This window comes from Mastigoproctus giganteus, chromosome 3 (assembly GCF_048544385.1).
Source record: "Mastigoproctus giganteus isolate SK-2022 chromosome 3, ASM4854438v1, whole genome shotgun sequence".
Classification (NCBI taxonomy): Eukaryota; Metazoa; Arthropoda; class Arachnida; order Uropygi; family Thelyphonidae; genus Mastigoproctus; species Mastigoproctus giganteus.
This window is the reverse complement of record NC_143577.1, coordinates 50577749-50597086: the sequence shown is the minus strand read 5'-3', so window position 1 is coordinate 50597086 and position 19338 is coordinate 50577749. Positions and strand designations below refer to the sequence as shown.

General features: G+C 34.7%; 1 protein-coding gene across 1 annotated transcript in view; it reads right to left on the bottom strand.

Annotated features, from left to right (window-relative positions):
• Window positions 1–19338, bottom strand: part of LOC150087948 (uncharacterized) — a 44701-nt gene that overhangs the window by 334 nt on the left and 25029 nt on the right. The gene's annotated exons all lie outside the window — the stretch shown is intronic.

Sequence of the window (19338 nt, the reverse complement as noted above, 5' to 3'; positions counted from 1 at the left end):
CAATGTATATACAGTTTGGATAAACAAAATTTAGCTTATTATTAACCAGATACTTAAGAATCGATGACGCGAGGAACTTTAATGGGCTTGTTTCGAGGAACTTTTTAGGGGAACTTTAATGGGCTTGTTTCACTCCCTGGCTGAGTTTGTCGGTCCCAGGCGTAGATAGCAACATTTTCCCCCAGAATAGGGTTTTTCGTCCAGCAAACAGGCAAATCGACCATAGAACACACGCAATTAACAAACATAACACACTGCACGGCAGATGAATTTAATTATTCGAGTGACTTAAATATAATAGTTAGTTAGATACTTAAGAACAGTGTTAGGTGACACAGAATAAAAAATAATGTTCGCATCCAGCGCAAGAATGAAATCCAATATTAAATTCGCGACTTACTGTAAAGTACAATTTTTTTGAATCAGGGTTCAATGTCAGTAATAAAATTTAGGCTAATATTTTAATTTTTAATTTATTATAAAAAAAACATCGCCAGCGCGGGGACGTGTGCGGTGCACACCCTGCACTCCTCTTTCGTCGGCTTTAAGCATAACACAAATTGTCTTTTACAGTTAGAGAAGGATGTTACGTGGTAGTTTCCCATGGAATCTGGATTTATATATATTCTGTTTCTTAGAGAGAGAGAGAGAGAGAGAGAGAGAGAGAGAGAGAGAGAGAGAGAGAGAGAGAGAGAGAGAGAGAGAGAGAGAGAGAGAGCATGTAGTCAAAATTAATAAATTCAGCAAGCAGGAGGCTGCCAACAGCATATATATAGTCTGAGGATGGACTACAGCAAGGTTCCCGAAACGTAACTGCCTTAATATTCACGCGGTATAAGAGTCGTCATTATAGAAATCTAAGTCGTCTTTCCTTCCTTTCTGATGTTAAACACCAAGCAGAGGCCTAAGTCAGTTAAAAAGTTAAAGCACTTTAAAGAGGGTTAAAGCAGTGTCCCGAAGCAATCCCTACCTGGGATTGCCCGTACCATGGGCTCCACACTGCTCGAAAGTACAACACCTCAGGATAGTACTGAACCAATACAGTGGCAATTTCTTCAATAGTACACTCCTCACGATAGTACTGAACCAATACAGTGGCAATTTCTTCAATAGTAATGCGACGGTTTCCACATATGAATTCTTCCGATTCTGCAATTACTTCTGGTGTCAAGAAACGATGTGATTGCCCTGATGGAGGAGAATCCGCAACCATTTCAATGCCGTTTTAAACTCATGCATGCTTTACCATACGAAGCCAACATTATGCGATTAATTTTAGCAGGTTTTATTCCATCTGCATCACATCACACCTTTACTTTGGTGTATGTTGCAAGGGCGCCGACATCTGAAAACTGGCGATTTCTAAATGACACCAGCAGATGGTGCCACGAGAGCTCTTAGTATTACAAACAAAGACTTCGACCATAATTCGCAAAAGTTTATCATTGATTTTTTAAATATGCATTTTAAGTTGAATTTTTGGTTTTTGTTTGATTGAACTTTTGTATATAAAGGCTGGTTAAAAGTTCGAGATCAATTGAGGCAAATTCGTGTTTAATTTTTAATTATTGTCACATTCCACTTTCCACTTTAAGAAACCTCGCCCTGCTCAATCAGCTTCAACTTCTCGAATACTCGCTACCAATTCCTTAAATGCCAATCTCCAGGTAATTCTCTAGTGGGGCCAGGGACACTCAGGTGCCAATTGAAATCTGGCGCCCTTTAAAATTTTCTTCATATATGTATGTAAGTTTCAGATTAGGTTTTCAGACGCCCCTTGCACGTTGACGCCCGGGTGCAGTGCACCTTTTTCACCCTCGGGACGGCCCGCTACTGAGTGTGGAAAAGACAAGCTAGTTGATTTCAGTCTTTCTAAAACTCAGTCCTGTCTTATATCTGGCAAAAAGAATCGGATTCTTTTGCTCCTATGCTTATCTTTGGTAACACTCCGATTTCTAGGCAAGATGATATATCTCTTTTGGGGATTACCCTGATTTCTAATCTCTCTTGGCATAAGCACATTACAAATATTGCTTCCTCTGCATCTAAAAAACTGGAGTTTCTCTTTCGCTCTCGGCGTTACTTTTCTTCCAAACAGCTGTTCACTCTGTACAAATTGGGAATCCGCCCCACCATGGAATATTGTTCCCACATCTGGGGCGGTGTCCCAAAAACCTCTCTCAGGCTTCTAGATTCTATTCAGAAGAGGACAGTTAGTTCAATTAATAACTCATCTCTAACAGAATCTCTCCTCTCTCTGTGTTATCTCAGAATGGTAACTGAGAAATTTTTTTTGGCTGGTGCAGCATAAGCCTCAGGCTTCCTTGCACTATATGGCTAATAATAATAATATTATTAAAAGATACTATCGCTGCTCAATAATAAGAGGCGCTTCGTGGGCGTATTTCATTGACAATGCTCGCATAATTCCCAAGAGTCAGACATTGCGCTTGTATCAGAGGAGGCAAAGACAATGCAATATTAATATACGAAGTTGGTATAATGTAGTCTAAGACTCTGATTAACCGTAAAACCAATAACACTACCAATGTACGAAATGTAACACAAAGTGAGCGCTTCTGCAACTCTAAAAAAAAAAAAAAAAAACCGAACGTCACCATCTCGTTGTGACGTTCGATTTTTTTGAAAAAATATAAATTCGAATCCCAGCAATAACGTTAAGAGCATTTAAGGGCCGTTTTCATTCAGTGGCTGAGTTAGTTGGCCTTAGGTGAGGATGACAGGGTTTTTCTCCCGGAAATTCAGATTTTCCGTTCAGCAAAACAGGCAAACTGACCAGGACATGCATACAATTTATGGACTTAATAAATGGGTCAATGAGATTGTACTCTGGTAAGTTTAATATGATATATCTTTGTCATTCCCTTGGCCGTGAAAATGGCCTACTTCAGATTAAAATTTGTTTCAACAATCAACTACTCTACCTGCTGGCCAAAGGCAAATTCCCAAAAATCTATCCTGCAACCATCTTCTTTAATTTAATTCTGTCACTTCATTATTGACACTGCAATTTGTAGAATTGAATTCATTCTTTATAAGAAAGAGTTCACTTTTGTTCACTCACTAACCTTGCTCTTTTCTGCACCTGTTTTAACACATTGACATCTTTCTTAAAACGAGATTTCCAGACCAGTACGCAGTACTCATGTTGCAGCCTAACCAGTTCCTTATGCAATGGTATAATCACCTCCTTTTCTCTATGACAAACTTCCTGTATATCATTGAGAGAATTGATGAGCTGTTCTAGCAGCATGTTTCCACTGGTCAGAGGACTACCTGTCTGACTACACAGTTACCCCAGGTCTTTTTCATTCTTCACTACCTCAAGGTAAGAAAAGTAAGGTAACACATTTTTTCTCTCGATGTTTAACGTGGGACTACACTTGGTATTTTGTCCTCATGGGAAGCACAGTTGGTATAATCGCCGTCCTCCCAACACCTGGTGGAAAAGATCTAAGTTTGAATCCTGTCAATGACACAAGGAATTTTTACAGTACCTTGTAATCGTCCACCTGATTTATATTACGTGGTACAAACTGAAATTTACTGGAGTTCCTTTCGTGAAGTGGTGAGTATACCTAATAAAGTGACCACTGAACGTCCAATACTAAGTCTTTAACTGACATATTTTGGTTAATACTTAAAACTGCCACTTCTCAATTCAGAATTACTCCAGAAAACCGTCTGTAGATCTCTTACATACCCCTATTATTTACCATTCTCTATCATCTATTTTGTGGTTTTCCCAAGTGGATCCTAGATAAGTGTAAAATTCTGGTTGGGTAAAGGGAATGTTCAAATAACGCAGGTATGGCTTCCATCCCTTCTTATCGTGGGGTGTCACAAAAGATAGCAATATTAAAATATTCACTCAGGCAATCCCCCATGAAAAGAGATGCCTCAAACATCAGCTGAAAATCATGTGAACACTATACGAAATACAGATTTGAGCTTGGCTATTGCCAAACATGTATGGCAGAGAGAATCATCATACGAGGGATTTCCGAAAAGTAAGGTAACACATTTTTTCTCTCAATGATGTTTAATAAGACAAAGTTGAAATTACACACCAAGAAATAAGTGAACATGCACTACTTCTCCACAAAGTCAGGGGCTCACATCTTGCGTGGGTTTGGCAAACCCAGGGTCCTGAGCTGGATATCATTCTTCTCTTTCTTGGCAATTCCCTTCTATTTCTGAATCTCAGGGTAATGTGGGAATTTTTTTTTTTTTTGGCTGGTGCAGCATAAGCCTCAGGCTTCCCTGAACCATATGGCTAATAATAATAATGTCTCCAGTTTTATTGATGCACTTATCCCAACGATGGATCAGTTTATCAATACCAGTACTGAAGAAGTCCGTGCCCACGTGCAGTAACCAACATCTCACGGCCGACAAACTTCATCCATGGTGAAATGCTTTCCTGAAAGGTGAGGTCATTTTGGCGGTCTTTTTGAACGTTATTAACAGGTCTATCTGTCCACCACATTTCATCTCATTCCCTTTCACCATTATTAAGAAAAAAAATGTGCTACCTTACTTTTTGGAAACCACTCATACAAATCTAATGTTTCTACCATTGATTATGAGAGTCAACAAAATAGACTTGAAGCAGTGCACATTTAGGGCGGAAAAACAATCAACAGAGACAGTGGAACACACATTCACTCTCTCTTCAGATTGGCAATGTTGAACTGTATCAAAACCCATTGGAAGGGATGAAATAGTGGGGAGTTAGTTCAAGAGGAATCAGAAACTGACACAGACGTTGGCAAAATGTTAAGGCGAATACAAATGAACAATCGATGCATAGTATTTTGAGAATTCTGCCGGATATGAGATAATCAGGCTGAGGAAGATTATCTTTGTATCAAAAGATATGATTTACATATATATTTTTAGCCTTCAATATTTTTATTGTATATTATTTGTCAATTTTAATTTTACAGTATTTATATTGATAAAAATTACATAAACAGTGACACAGTATCATTAAAGATTTTTTTTAAACACAGTTTGTTGGTGTTCGAAAAAAAAAAACAATACACATCATATGCCCACCCTAAGAGGCTTCTTTTAGCAGAAGTATGTCGGGATATTCTCATTTATTGCTACCTTCATTTGTCTGTCCTCTTCTCTACTTATCCACAAGATGAGTGCATGTTGCTCTATTTCTTAATTTCTGTTGGAATGCATGACATTTTTCTTATGTGTCCCTAAGATGTCCCCTTTATATATTACTGCTTCTACTGCTAAGTTTCAATTGACATAGAGGTAGTACACAAAAGACTTCTATGGCTGGTTTTATTTATGTGATTTTATCCCATTCCCATTTTTATTTGTATGTGGTCATCTTATTTTAATAAAGATTTTACATAGTCATGTCTACAGCAATTTATCATTACATTTTCATCTCTTTTGTAACTGGTTTGAAATTTTTGAGAAATCCAATAATAAAAAATTAAAACATGAGGTGTGATCATAAATTTTGGGGATTGACTTTTTTTCTGAAACTGAGGTATCATAGCATGTTGTGGTTTAATGCAACTTGTTCAATAACTCATCAACCGGTGAAATACCACCACTTTGCTTATTGGAGGCTTGAAGTGGTGAAACCCATGTTTCGTCTCTAGAGCAAAGTTTCCGGCATCTCCCTCCCCTCACTTCTCCTTCAACCCATGCACGGTAGTACTAAGTACTATAGGTTTTGATACCTTTCGTGTTTGAGGTTCTCATAAAAAAAAAAAAAAAATGAAGACATTGTAATGCATGAATTATTCATTTATCTGCAGTCTGAATTAGTGCACATTGAATAGATGTTTTATAGTTAGCCAACTTTCAAAATGAGTGATTTTTATTGAGCAGCAAATTTTCATCAAATTTTTTCAGTATTAGGGAAAAGTGCAACAGAAATCCATAACAGCTTTCAGAGAATATGCTATGCATCACTGAATGACTGGTGGTTTGCAAAGTTTAAAGAGAGCTACTTGCCTGTTGAAAATCCTTGCTCTAGATGCCCTTCAACTTAAAAAAAAAAAAATGATTTAATTGCTCATATTTGTGATCTGAACAGGAGTTTTCAACAGTTAACTACCTGCAAAATCACTTTTTTCACATTTGGAAATGCAACATGTTTCAGCTAAGTTTGTCCTTACATTCTCACATCAAGATCTTTGTCAAAAGATTGCTGCTGACCCACACTTTATTTCTTACATCATTACTGCCAAATCAGATGTGGCTACAACCCAGAAACAAAGACTGTCCTCTGAGTGGAAGACTCAGTCTTCTCAAGGTCAAAAATGAAGAAGAGCTATAGAGACCATACTTATTTTTGAATCATAGGGCACTGTTCATTATGAATTTGTCCTGTGTATACAAACAGTTAACCAGGAATACTACAAAACAGTTAGCATTAGCAGAGGCATATGATGCAAGAAAACAAGCTTATATAGCATTAGCCAAAAAAAAAAAAAAAAACTCCTTCCCATTTCACCTATCCATTCACTCCAAAACTTTGTCCAGTTCTTCCTTGAATCTATTTAAACAATTAACTTCCACAATGACAGGTGTGGAAATTTGTTCTAGCAATCAACCACTCGCTAGCTAAAGGCAAATTTCCGCACATCTATTCCGCAAATGTCTTTCCTTAATTTGAATTTATGACCTCTCAAATGCATAATCTGAGCAAGAGGAAGAATCCCATCAGTATTGAGCTTGCTCAAACCATTCAAAGCCTTATACATTACAGGGATTGTATGATTCTGTTCTGGAGAACTGGAAAATGGGCTTTGCGAAATTAGCATCAGATTTTCCATTCAAGATTCAAGCATTTCTTGTAAACCACTGCATCACTGCATTCCCCCCATCTGCCATTCACTGAATTCAGCACCTTATGATTTTTATTTATTTTGTTTCTCCCTTGAAAGATCAGATTTGTAATGACTGAGAAAATTGAACATGCACAGGAACTATTAGCAATTCTAAAAGAAGCCTATCAGGAATTCTTCCAGAAGCACTGGAATTAGTACCTTACAGTGTCAAGGAGACTACAAAGATCCATCCTAATAGCCAATAAGCACCATTTCCCAAATATTGGTTCAAACCTCAAATGTTTTTTTTTATCACACCTCATAGAATAGGGGGGAAAGGGGGAAAAAGGGGGAAAGGGGGGGAAAAAGGAATTTTTATGTAGGGCCTCACTCACCAGAAACTACAATGCCTCAGTAAGCAAAACCTAAAGGACTTCAATAGCACTTAAACCCTATTCCCCAGGTTTTGTCATTCATCGAAGCCTTGTGGTTTCTGACAAGAAAATACTTTATTTTTATTTGTCTCCAACAGACAATATATTCTTATTCTATTTTAATTTTTGATATACGATTTTTTTTAAATTTCACGCCATCAGAAACTGCTAGCTGTGGAGTCTACAAAGTCTAGGTTTTGTGTACTTTTTGATGTCAGTGCAGTGTAAAATATGTATTCCAAATCCCAATGTTTTGTTTTTGTTTAAAAATAAATTTTTAACAGATGATCTGCAAGGATGAAATTTTTTTACTTTATTTAAATTTTTAAATCTGACAATATCTTTCAAAAAAGGGCATAAAATTCACTGCATACTACTTCTGTAAGCAGAATTTCTAATAAATTAACTACAATGCATTTTCATTTATTATACAGATATATCCATTTAAAACTGGAATATTATTAAAAAAGAAAGACTTGTAGCAAAAAATAAATCATTTCATTTCATAAAAATAAACTAGTTTCCATGATTCTTAGCAAGTTTTAAAAAAAAAGTAGTATAAAACAATTATATTATGTCTTGTTCATATAATGCTGTATAAATAAATAATGAATTTTATATAAACTCTGAATATTACATTTTCTGCTTGTTCCACTTTGGAAACTGCATGATGAGACGAAAATGAATTTAATTACGCATACAATTATTTGTGAATGAACAATTGCATTTCATGCACTATTTCATCAAAATAAAAATAATTTTAAAAAAAATCACAGAATATACAAGTTATCTTAAACAGTATCATTACAAATATAAAACAATTTGTACTTTAAAGTAGGATACTTAATACTACATTCTAAACAATGCACAACACACACACACACACAGTATGCAAAAGGTTCTGCTAAGTTCTGTATAAATAACTGCACTGCAGATTTTACAAAGTGAATAAGCAACATTACTTTTAAAATAGTTCACAGATCTATATTATGTTCTAAAGTTACATCAGTACTTGTGTACATATATATATATATAACAAAATGTATGTATTACTGTATAAAATACTATATATGCAACAATTGGCACATTTTTCACAGCAAATACAAAGGCCAAAATTGAGGGTGCACACAAATAAAGGAACATCTGCCTAATACCTTTATTGCTCATGATATTCACACTCTTTGCCACAATCAATGAATCAGTGTAAAACTATATGCAAATACTGAAAAATTACTCTCATTTGCCATGCCTTAATAACAGTACTGATCTATTTTGCAACCCTACATTTTGTGTGTTATTTAGTAAAATAATTATTTTGGATGCGTTCCATTTTGTAATGCAAGTGGTGGTATGTGGTGTTTAAGGCATCTCAAGAAGCTTATAACACAATCATATACGAATATTTTCCACTAGTTTTTTTTCCTCCACCTCCAACAAATAATACTATAAGACCTGTAATTCAAAAATATCATTATAATACTAACAATAAAAAAAAAAACCCATTCTGTAAGCTATTGCTATGCAGGCTGACTTTCATTAGGTTGCCAGGCATCTCCTAAGAAAATCAGACAACCATCAGTTTCATATATCCACAGCATCCAGTTTTGAGCATTAGTGTCAAATAGGAAAAAGTAGACAAGTTTGTTGTATGGTTCCCATAAAAATACTGAACATGCACAAGGAAAGTTTTGTAAAAAAAAATTATTTGAAGGGAGACAGATTGTAATAAGAAATACTAATCTAAAATACAATGGAACTAAACTTAAATATATTCAAAATAATTATCTGCAACTTTACGATTTGAATTTGACTGTGCAGCATTCATTAATTATTTTAAGTGAAAAAACATTTCACATCCAAACAATTGAGAGGTATAATTTAAAAAAAAAAAAAAAAGTAACTTCGTACTGATTCATTGCGGAAACTGTTCATGTTCATCTGTCCATAGAAATTGAAATTTCACTGGAACAGCTGAACCTTTATTATTCTGGCTATATGAGAATAATCAAGGTTACAGAATACAGTTCTACCTAAACAACAACAGTTGCAAAATGTATTAAAACTTAAGAAAACAACTATAATGAGAACTGAATGTAACCAAAATTAAACTAACAAACGCACAAAATGATAAAAAAAAACTTATTCAGTTAGAAAATACAGGATATGTAATTGTCCCCACCTGTTCAATTTGTTTACTGGTAAGTTGAAATATGGACTGTCCAAGTCAAAACTAGACACCTACAAATCCTAATTTTCATGCTCCAATCTTTTACAACCTAATAAATGCTGTTGCACATGAATATTTATCATAGATATTTTTTACAAGTGGTCAGTAAATCTATACCTCCTGCAAAAATAAATTATCATGTTCATAGTGATAACCATTAAAAAAATTAATGGTTTACTATAAAATAAATTTTTTAAAAATCGTCACTCTTTTTTTTTTTTTTTTACATCAGCAAAATTTGGCACTTAACAAGGTTGCATCCCCAATGTCCTTCCATTTTCTCCTAGTAAACAATACAATAAACTTATAACACTAAAAATTGTTTTCAAAATGGCAATAGTATTTTCCTAATTATTGTAACCAAGTTTGCATAGACTTTTCACACCCCAAACATCTTGAAGTTATAATTTTCAGTATATGCCCATTTCTCGGTGAAAAGAAATTCTCCCCACCTGGCCAATAACACTATAGACAACATATACAAATTATAATAATCATAATTATGGTATTTAAGTTAAAAAAAAAAAAACTTTCCCAGTATATCCAACTTTGATAAATACAGCTCTATAATGTAAGAATAAAATAATGAAAGTTACTTTAGATGCTAATAAATGCATCTTTCAATAGACTTCTTATGGGCATTTATTTTTCTGGACAAGCTGAAATGGAAGAAAATAACTTTTTTTTTTTTAAGACAAGGAGGGAAAAGCATCTAAAAGTAAGCAATTATTTTCCATTATTAATGTAACTAAATATTTTATATAAACATAAAGACCACAGGCTTCATCTTAGAAAATTGATAAAGCTGTAAAACTGCAGATGGAAGATGCAGTTTTGGTGCATACATTTTTCTTTTTTTCTTTCAGCAATTTGAATCTTTATATAAATGTATGCAAAGTTATATTTCATAACTCACAACATTTCTTTTTTAGATCATTTTAGTTCAAGTCTCCAAAAGGGATTATTGAGCAAGGATCACAAAGATACAGTAAATACATTAGAATAATCTGTCCAATTATGTGCAACTGTCAAAAACTGAATAGCTGATTTTAAAAGTGGCTGAACCAGCATCAAAGATGAGCAGCACAGTTGACATTCATCATAAACGACCACTCCAGAAAGCATCGATAAAGTTCATGGTGGTGATAGATGGTCGGTGAGTGACTGTTAGAGAAATAGTAGAGGATATAAGAGAAATAGTAGAGGTATCTCAGTTGAATGAGCACAAGACATTCTGTAAAATGAAATAGTATTACAAAGGTTTCTGTATATTGGGTTCCTTGCCTTTTGACCCAATCAGAAATATCACTGATTCAAAATTTCAAAGCATTTTTTTGGCAAGATTTGTAACTATGGATGAAACATGACCATCACTATCAACCAGCCAAACCTGTAATCAAACCAAGAGAAGCATTCTGATTCATCACAACCAAAGAAGGCCAAGTCAATCCCACAGGTCATGGCAACTGTCTTCTGGGGTTCAGAACAGATAATGGTAGATTAGACAATAAATAAATAAATACTGTGCTAACTTAGTAATTAAATCACGATATGCAATCCAGTCAAAGAAGCCAGAAAAGCTGACCAAAGGTTTTGTCAGGACAATGCACCTTCACAGAATGGCTACAATTCATCAGAATTGTTATGAACTGTTTCCTCATCCACCATACTCAACAGATCTAGTCCTATCTGACTTCCACTTATTTGCAAAACTAAAAACTGACGTGTCTTGAAGGAAATTTGTGTTGGAGGATAAAGTGATAGCAGCTGCATACTCCTTTTTTCAAGGCCTTCAAGAAAGTGACTGCAAAACTGAGATCAAGAATCTCAAGCATTGCTGGTAAAGGTGCAGTCAAGGAAACTATCCCAAAAAATAGTGTAAACATCAGATAATAACTCTTTCTGTGCTAGGCTAAAAACTTATTGTCAAACAACCCTCATAAATTGCTTTGTAACCTGAGAAGAGGAAAAGGGCACTGAGATTCTTAGTTTTAATCTAGTATAAAGTCAATGTCAGATGTGATGTTGACTTTACACTAGGTTAAAACTAAAATACACTGGTCATCTTTCCCAGAAATGGCACTTAAGTTAGAGAACAAAGGTTTCTTTTATAATTGGTAAATCTGAAATTTTTTAATATATTTTAGCTTACGTAATTTGGTAGTAAACTTTTTTTTTTGCATCTGAATTTTTAATTTGCTGAAGGATGATTAGGATAAATTAAAGTACTAATACGAAAATAAAGTCATGAATATCCAAGGAAGAATGTGCAAGTTCTGTTCCACTTGAATTCTCTGAAAGATACTAAAGCAGGTCTAAGAATGATTAGCCAGTCCATTAAAGTAAGACTAAGGTTTCTTGGCTTCTGCTGTTTGAGCACGAGAGGCCAGGCATAAAATGCAGTTAAACCTAATGTGCAAATTAATATGAATGGTTGCCTGGAGCATTTGAAACAAAAGTACATTTTAACTCTTGTTCACAAAGTAATTTTACTGGCATTGAACTGCCCATAGTATCTGTAAAAGGTACTGATGATGACAATCAGATATTCTTTTTTTTTTTTTAATGGGGAAAGTTTTAAAAATCACTGAGGTGTCTCAAACAACCAGGGAGGCCCAACACCAGGTTAAGTATCAATTTCAAATCAAGTAAAGCAAACAACCTGTTATTCAACCTCTGGGTAATCAACATATCTAAATTAAATAATTTTTCTCCACATAAGACAAAGTGCATACTTTTATATGTTTTTCTGCTTCTGTCCAGCACATTTAGCATCATTTACACTTACTTTTTGGTTTTATTTTTCCTTGTATGTTACCAATTGTTACCTGTGATAATACAGTTAAACCTTGTAACATCTAATAATTTTGTAATCTAAAAAAAAAAAAAAAATCATATCAGCAGTAATTCTAACAAAAGTAAAGAAAAATTAAATAAGCAGCAATAGTTATTTAAAAAAAACTACTCTTTCACTTTTTAAAAAATAGAACCTATGTAAAGGTTGGTTCTTTTAATGACATTTAAGGATATTTTTGGATATTTACAATTTCTCTATTACTTCATCTTACTTGTAGTAATTTAAGATATTAAATGCAACTAATCTAGTAACCAATAAAAAATATGCTAATAATAATCAATTAAAATCACCAAAATAGAGGAATATTGTCAGTTTTACATAACCTATTCCTTTGTAAACAAAATGACAATAACTTGAATGTGATTAGGGTTGGCATTGGTACTGATTTGTAGGACAGTCTTGATTCACAAATGCAAATCAAGACTGTCCCTATGTTAAACATGATAGCAAAAAATAACACTTTCAAAAATGTTATTGACTGGTAACATATCTGATTAAATTAACTAATTGATTCTATCAGTTCCATGTCCAAAAATAAATAATATTTGTAAAAAAAATTGCAAAATGTCATTAGTTGTTGTTATTTGGTTTTTTTAGGAGCATTAGCAACTAAGGCCATATTGCTCTGAGAATATGCGGTGGTCATTCCTTGACCTTTCCGCATCCTCCGTATTTGGTGGTGATGGGCTCGAACCCCGGTCTAATCAAGAAGCATGTGCTACGCACTGCTGCTCCTTCCCACCTGGCTACGGAGGCGCCAAAATGTCATTAGTGATAGCAATAAAGATATAGATTTATTCTCTTGAGGAGCTAGAGGGAAGTGGATTAAAAGGTTTGTTGCGATTCACACATTTGCATCACACAAAACTCATGTGTAATGTGTGATGACACACTGCATATGAAATCATTTCTGGCAGGTATTGCAGAATTCTGCTATCACGATTATGAGATTTGAAAATATGGTAATTCTATATGCAATAAATGTTAATCTAAATTAAGTCACTATGTTAGTAAACTTCTAACACTTTTTAACACTGACACTGACTGGCATCACAACAGCACATAAATGTGTTACTAAGTCTAGTTCTTGGAAGAGATGGAGGGGCAAATGTGCCCAGTTATTTTTTTTTGTTATAGGGCAGCTAAAAATTCTGTTTAAGTAAATTTTTTAAATAACACAGACAGCATTACTATTTGTTCAAAATATTCTTACTGACTTCCCTCTTGATTATTTTTTTTTTCTTAAGGGATAACTCAATTATCTCTTAAATCTGAATCATCATATCTTTTACTAAAAATTCATCACTGAAGTGAAACTGGAGCTATGCTGAAAGAAGAAAGCCTGGATGTTTATATGTAAAAATCTAAACTTCCATTTGGCTGCTTAACACATTCACTGCCACCTAAATGTGACAGAACCCATTCAACATGCCATAACTTTTGAAATGTTGAAAAAAATCAACATTCCAACATCTCCAGAATTCAAAAATTCATAATGGTTAAGATTAAAAGTTTAGAGTTCACAGCTAAAAGTGAACACTTACTTTTGCACCCAGCTGTAAATCAAATAAGCATTACTGCAAAGCATTCAATCAGTGTGCCAATACTGAGTAGTTGTTAATTTCATGTGTCTTTACTTTACGTTAATTTAACGGCACTCGTTGGTTGACTGCTTAAGAATGACCATTCATGCGAGTTATGGCACAGAACTTGGGTGCATTGAGTCACATCACCCTTAGTGGCATTTTATTCTTATATGCATAAAGGCAGTGAAAATGTTAAGGAGGCTTTATTAACTAAAATTATAAATTTTCCTATATAACTGTAAATCGAATCTTCTACTTGACATCACCCTAAACATATATAAATGCTCCTCCAACTTATAAACGTCTACATTTATGAACAGATACCCCCCTCTCCGTGTGAAGTGACTATCAAACACTTTCAGAACCAAATGGGGTACCAAGTTTACAAATCAATAACACTCTTGATATAAGACTGCTTTGTGGTTAATAGTGGCCTATTCTTAGTCACTTTTGTCTTACATATGAAGCACCATCTCTTCCTTGTGCATTTATTTTGTGTTTAATATCTTTATGACTTAATTTTAAATTACATAAGAATATTATTTAATGATAATAAGAAAGAAAAGAGCTGATAAGAAACAAAACTGAAAGTTAAAATGACTCTCCAACAAAAAGAAGAGTAGTAACATCTGAGGCAAAAATGGACATTATAAGAAGACATGAGAAGTGTGAAGCAACTATCATGTACGGGCAACATAAGATACAAATTGTCAATGATCAAAACTATTATTAAAAAAAAGAAAGAAAGAATGAAGTATTTGAATCATCCACATCAACCCAGTCTATCATCATTACAAAGTGGTGCTACCAATGAGATTAAAAAGCTGTTGATTACATGGTTGGAGGATCCCTGTTAGTCTTATGCTGATTAAAAAGAAGGGCCTATAACAACATAAGAAAAGCAGGGCAAAAGTTCTAGTAAAAGAGAATTACTTTAGGTAAGTCATTGGTAACTTAATTGGTTTAAAGCAAGAGAAAATTTCCATAATGTGAAAATAAGAAAAACAGCATAGCAGCTAATGGCAATAAAAAGAAGCAGAAAAATTTGTGAAAATATTGGCTATTTTCAAGGCTAATTTTAGCATTTCTCAAGTTTTTAATGTTGATGAGACTGGATTTTTTTTGGGGGGGGAGATATGCCTGACAGAAACTACATTCCAAAAGATGAAAAAAGGTAAATCTAAATTTAAAACAGCAAGAGTTCATTTAACTCTTTTGGAGAGACAGAATACTGCTGGAGGCTATAAACTAAAAATGCTATTGGAGCTTTATACAGAGAATCCTATCATGCTGAAATGCCCACCATATGAAAGTCCAATACAATTTTTAAAAGCTTTTATACATGTATTTTTATATATGTATAAAATGCCTGGATTTTAAATAGTTTGTGACAGAAGTGACACTGTCAAAAATAGAATTCTGTTTAAAATTTTGTGTTAGGTAATGCATTCACTGTCCTGGATGATTTTCATGCAGGGATCAATCAAGTCATGGTTTTGAATCCCAACATAACTTCCTTACAGTCCAGGACCAGGGAATTATAAGGGCACAGAAGCTAGCCTAACATACTCATAAAATCTTTTTTCCCAGGCAGTGAGAGCTACTGAGCATGAATATTCTATACCTGGTAACAATTCTGGATTGGTTTTAATATTCATCAGAAAGTACTGAATGTCAGAGATATGTAGGATGCAGTGAATGATGATATAATGATGAATGACTCACAGAATAAACTCCCAACTTTTGTCAATGATTTTTGTTTGATTTTGGAAGATACTGAAAAGCACTGCTGCACATATCATTGGCAGGGGTAAGCAGCCAGACATGGAAATGAAACAGAATGTCAAGTTTGTTAGACTTGACCTATCTAATGAGTACCTGATCTCAACAAATTGCAAGCAGTGAAACAGAAGATTGCAGATAAGGAGGCCTCACTGAATGTGGATGAAACACCCTAGCAGAAACCTTTAGAATTCTTTACACGGTGATGGCACTCTTTCAGGAACAAACCTATAACACTACAAGGATTGCCACTGATTACAGGGCTTCAGGGCTTTATAACATATTGTTAAATGCTATAAGGAGATTTATCTAGAGGGAGAGAAAAGGAGGAAGGGGGACTGTATACTTCATTGAATAAATCTTTTTTTTAAAAAAATAAGTATCAATGACTGCTGCTTTAAAACAGGTCTGTAGACAGTGTCTGCTTCTGTGCCAGATGACAATTCTGATGAACTGCTGAATAATCCAGTAGCCCCCCTCGTTAAAACCACCACTATTTCATGTATCACTTCCAATTAGCAAGCAAGCTAGCAGCAGGTTAAATGTAAATAATTTTCTTTTACTCATGTCTTTTATTTGGCTGTTCTTATATAAATATATACAGGCACTTGGGCACTTTTCTTATATGTATAAAATGCCTGTCTTCACCATGTCCATGTAACAACTCTAGTCCCAGTGGACCAATTTTCATGGTATTTTATATTTAGCTCTTTTAGAAAAATTTGTCGAGCCAACCCAAATTTCATTAAAATCAGAAATCTAGCAATTATTTCTTTTTTTCAGAGATAATACACAGGCTAAGCATATAAGATGAAGCACTAGATATTAGGCTTGTTACCATACCCTGCTTGGAAGAATGAATGGGCAATATGTGAGATGCATAGAAATAAAATGTTCTTAGTTCTCACGTAAGCATCATTGCTTTTCAAGAAACTAGTTTTTTGTTATCAGTTTACTAAATATATAAGTCATGAATTATTACTATTTGCAATGTTATATTATTCATGGCAGAAATTTGAGTGTTATATTTAAATTATTGACAGCATTCCATGATCTGAGGTACATGTTGCCATTTGTTTAACTTATTAAATCACAGGGCATGAAATATGTATTGCATTTCAATTTTTTTATTAAAATCCAGAAAGAAATAAGTAAGGTACAATATAAAAAGTTGTATGAATATTATGTTGAGGTATGTGCAGTGAAGCAAAAACAATTACTTTTATATATTATTAGTTAATTAGTAATTAACTGGCATAAAGTTAATTAGTTATTCACTTTTCACAAAAAACAAAAATCAATTAAAAAAAATCAAATGCACCTGAAATGTAATGCACTGTTTTCATTACCTAACTTGTTCTTTATTATTGTATTAGTTCTTTTTTTTTATACCATTTTCCATTGGTATTATATACAAAGGGTACTAGGAAAGTTTTGCAATACAGCTTTGTTTAATTTTTTCAAAGTAATTTCCTCTACATTCAATACACCTCTCCATCCTCCGAAACCAATCTTTAAACCAGTTCTGCCAAGTTTCACTAGGGAGTATAGCACACTCATTGTCCCAAGCCCGTAAGGTCCTCATCACTGGAAAACCGCCTCCCTTTTAGCTTCATTTTCACATGCGCGAACATGTGAAAGTCGCAGGGAGCAAGGTCTGGACTGTAGGGAGGGTGCTCGAGAAGTTTCAGTCCTGTCGTGGTCAAATATTCGGTGCAGGCTTTGGTGCGGTGAGCTGGAGCATTATCGTGATGGAGGTACCAGGTGTCCATTCTTGACTTTGGCCGCAGGTTCTTCATAGATCCAATGACTTTAGGCAGGCATTGTTCAGTATACCACTTAGCTGTGACTACCTTCTGCGTGTCCAAAATAACACGTTCCACAATTCCACTCGATTTGAAAAATACAGCTATCATTTTCTTCTTTACAGATCGGGATTTTCTGACAATTACGGGTGTGTTGTCATCATCAAAGACTCAAACTTTGTTTTGAGCCTTGGTCGGCAGATCGTAATAGTACAGCCAAGTCTCGTCACCTGTCACGATGTTGTTCACATACCGAGATTGTCCCTTATCAAACTTTTTTAACATCTCCCGGCACCAAGTCACACGTCGTGTCATCTGCTCTTCAGTCAGTTGATGCGGCACCCAGAGAGAACAAAGTTTCTTCACGTGCAAATGATCTTGCAGAATCGAACGAATTGCTGGTGCATTTAGGCCCAAAGTATCCTCTATCTGTTGGTAGGTCACTCGCCTGTTTTCGTCAAGCATTTTCCTCACAGCAGTAACATTTTCCTCCGTAACTGACGTTCCTGGCCTTCCCGGCCTCTCAGAATCCTCCAGAGTGAAATTTCCCCTTTGGAATTCTCTATACCACCTGAATATCGTTGTACGATGTGGACAATCATCATCTAGTGCAAGAGTCATTTCTTCTAAGCACTGGTCTATGGTTAAACCACGCACGAAATTATACCGCAAAACTGTCCTTATCTCATTTCGTGACCACGATGCCATCGCAAGCACTTTACACTCTCACTACTAATGAATAACTGAGCCCATTGACTTGGCGCGGCGGCTACTATGCACGTATGAACATGTCTCAACATGCAGCAACAAGCAGCTTCCTGTGATTCATTGTTGCGTCATATTGCAAAACTTTCCTAGTAGTACCCTTTGTATTATTTTTAACTAAGTTCTAGGTTAAATAGGCTTCATTAGTTCAGAACCACATCTGTTATATATAGGCAAAACCATTCTCAAATATATATTTGTTCATGGTATCGGCCTTGAATCTTTCATCTACAAAGATAAATAAATATGATATTTATTGTAAGGTGCATGAAGGTACGAGTAATTTTTAGGTACAAAAATAAGTAATTGCCCAAATAACTAACTAGCACTGCAAGTCAGGATATTATAAACATAATTAACAGTTAAGTCAGTAGTGTAATAGATAAAAGAATTTCATATGTGTTTTAATTACTTTGGGTATATCTGATCAAACCCAGATGAAGTCCCCACTGTTCCATGTACTTCTGACAGAAAAGTTGAACTAAGTGATATAAATGAAGAATAAAAATAAAAAGTATGTCATTGGGAAGGGAATTTAATGATTAATTAAACTAACCACTCAATGTTTTTTTTTTTTTTTTTTTTTATAAAAACTCCAAACATGAGGGGTATTAGAACCTATAGTACTTAGTACTGTGTTTGGGTTGGAGAAGACAAAAGAAGATATTTGTTGACATTAGGCTTGAACTTCTGTAGACTGTAATTTTCAAGAAATATGTATGAATGAAGGTTGTTCCAGAAAACAGCAGCTGAATAAACGAGGAAGATGAAAAGTTAGTTCTGTGAGTTTGAAGTTGGACAGTAAATGGATGTTGGCTGGTGGTGGTATATGTTCAGACTATTTTGAAAGAGAGAGCAGGAATTATAGAAGTCAATTCAGAAGAACAGTGCCCATGGAAGTATTTGAAGAAAAGGCATGCAGCAAAAACAGTACGTCTATGAGACAGAGTGGAGAGACTCTGTTAGAGGTGAGTCATTAATTAACCTAACTGCCCTCTTCTGAATGGAATCTAGAAGCCTGAGAGAGGTTTTGGGGGCACTGCCCCTGGTGT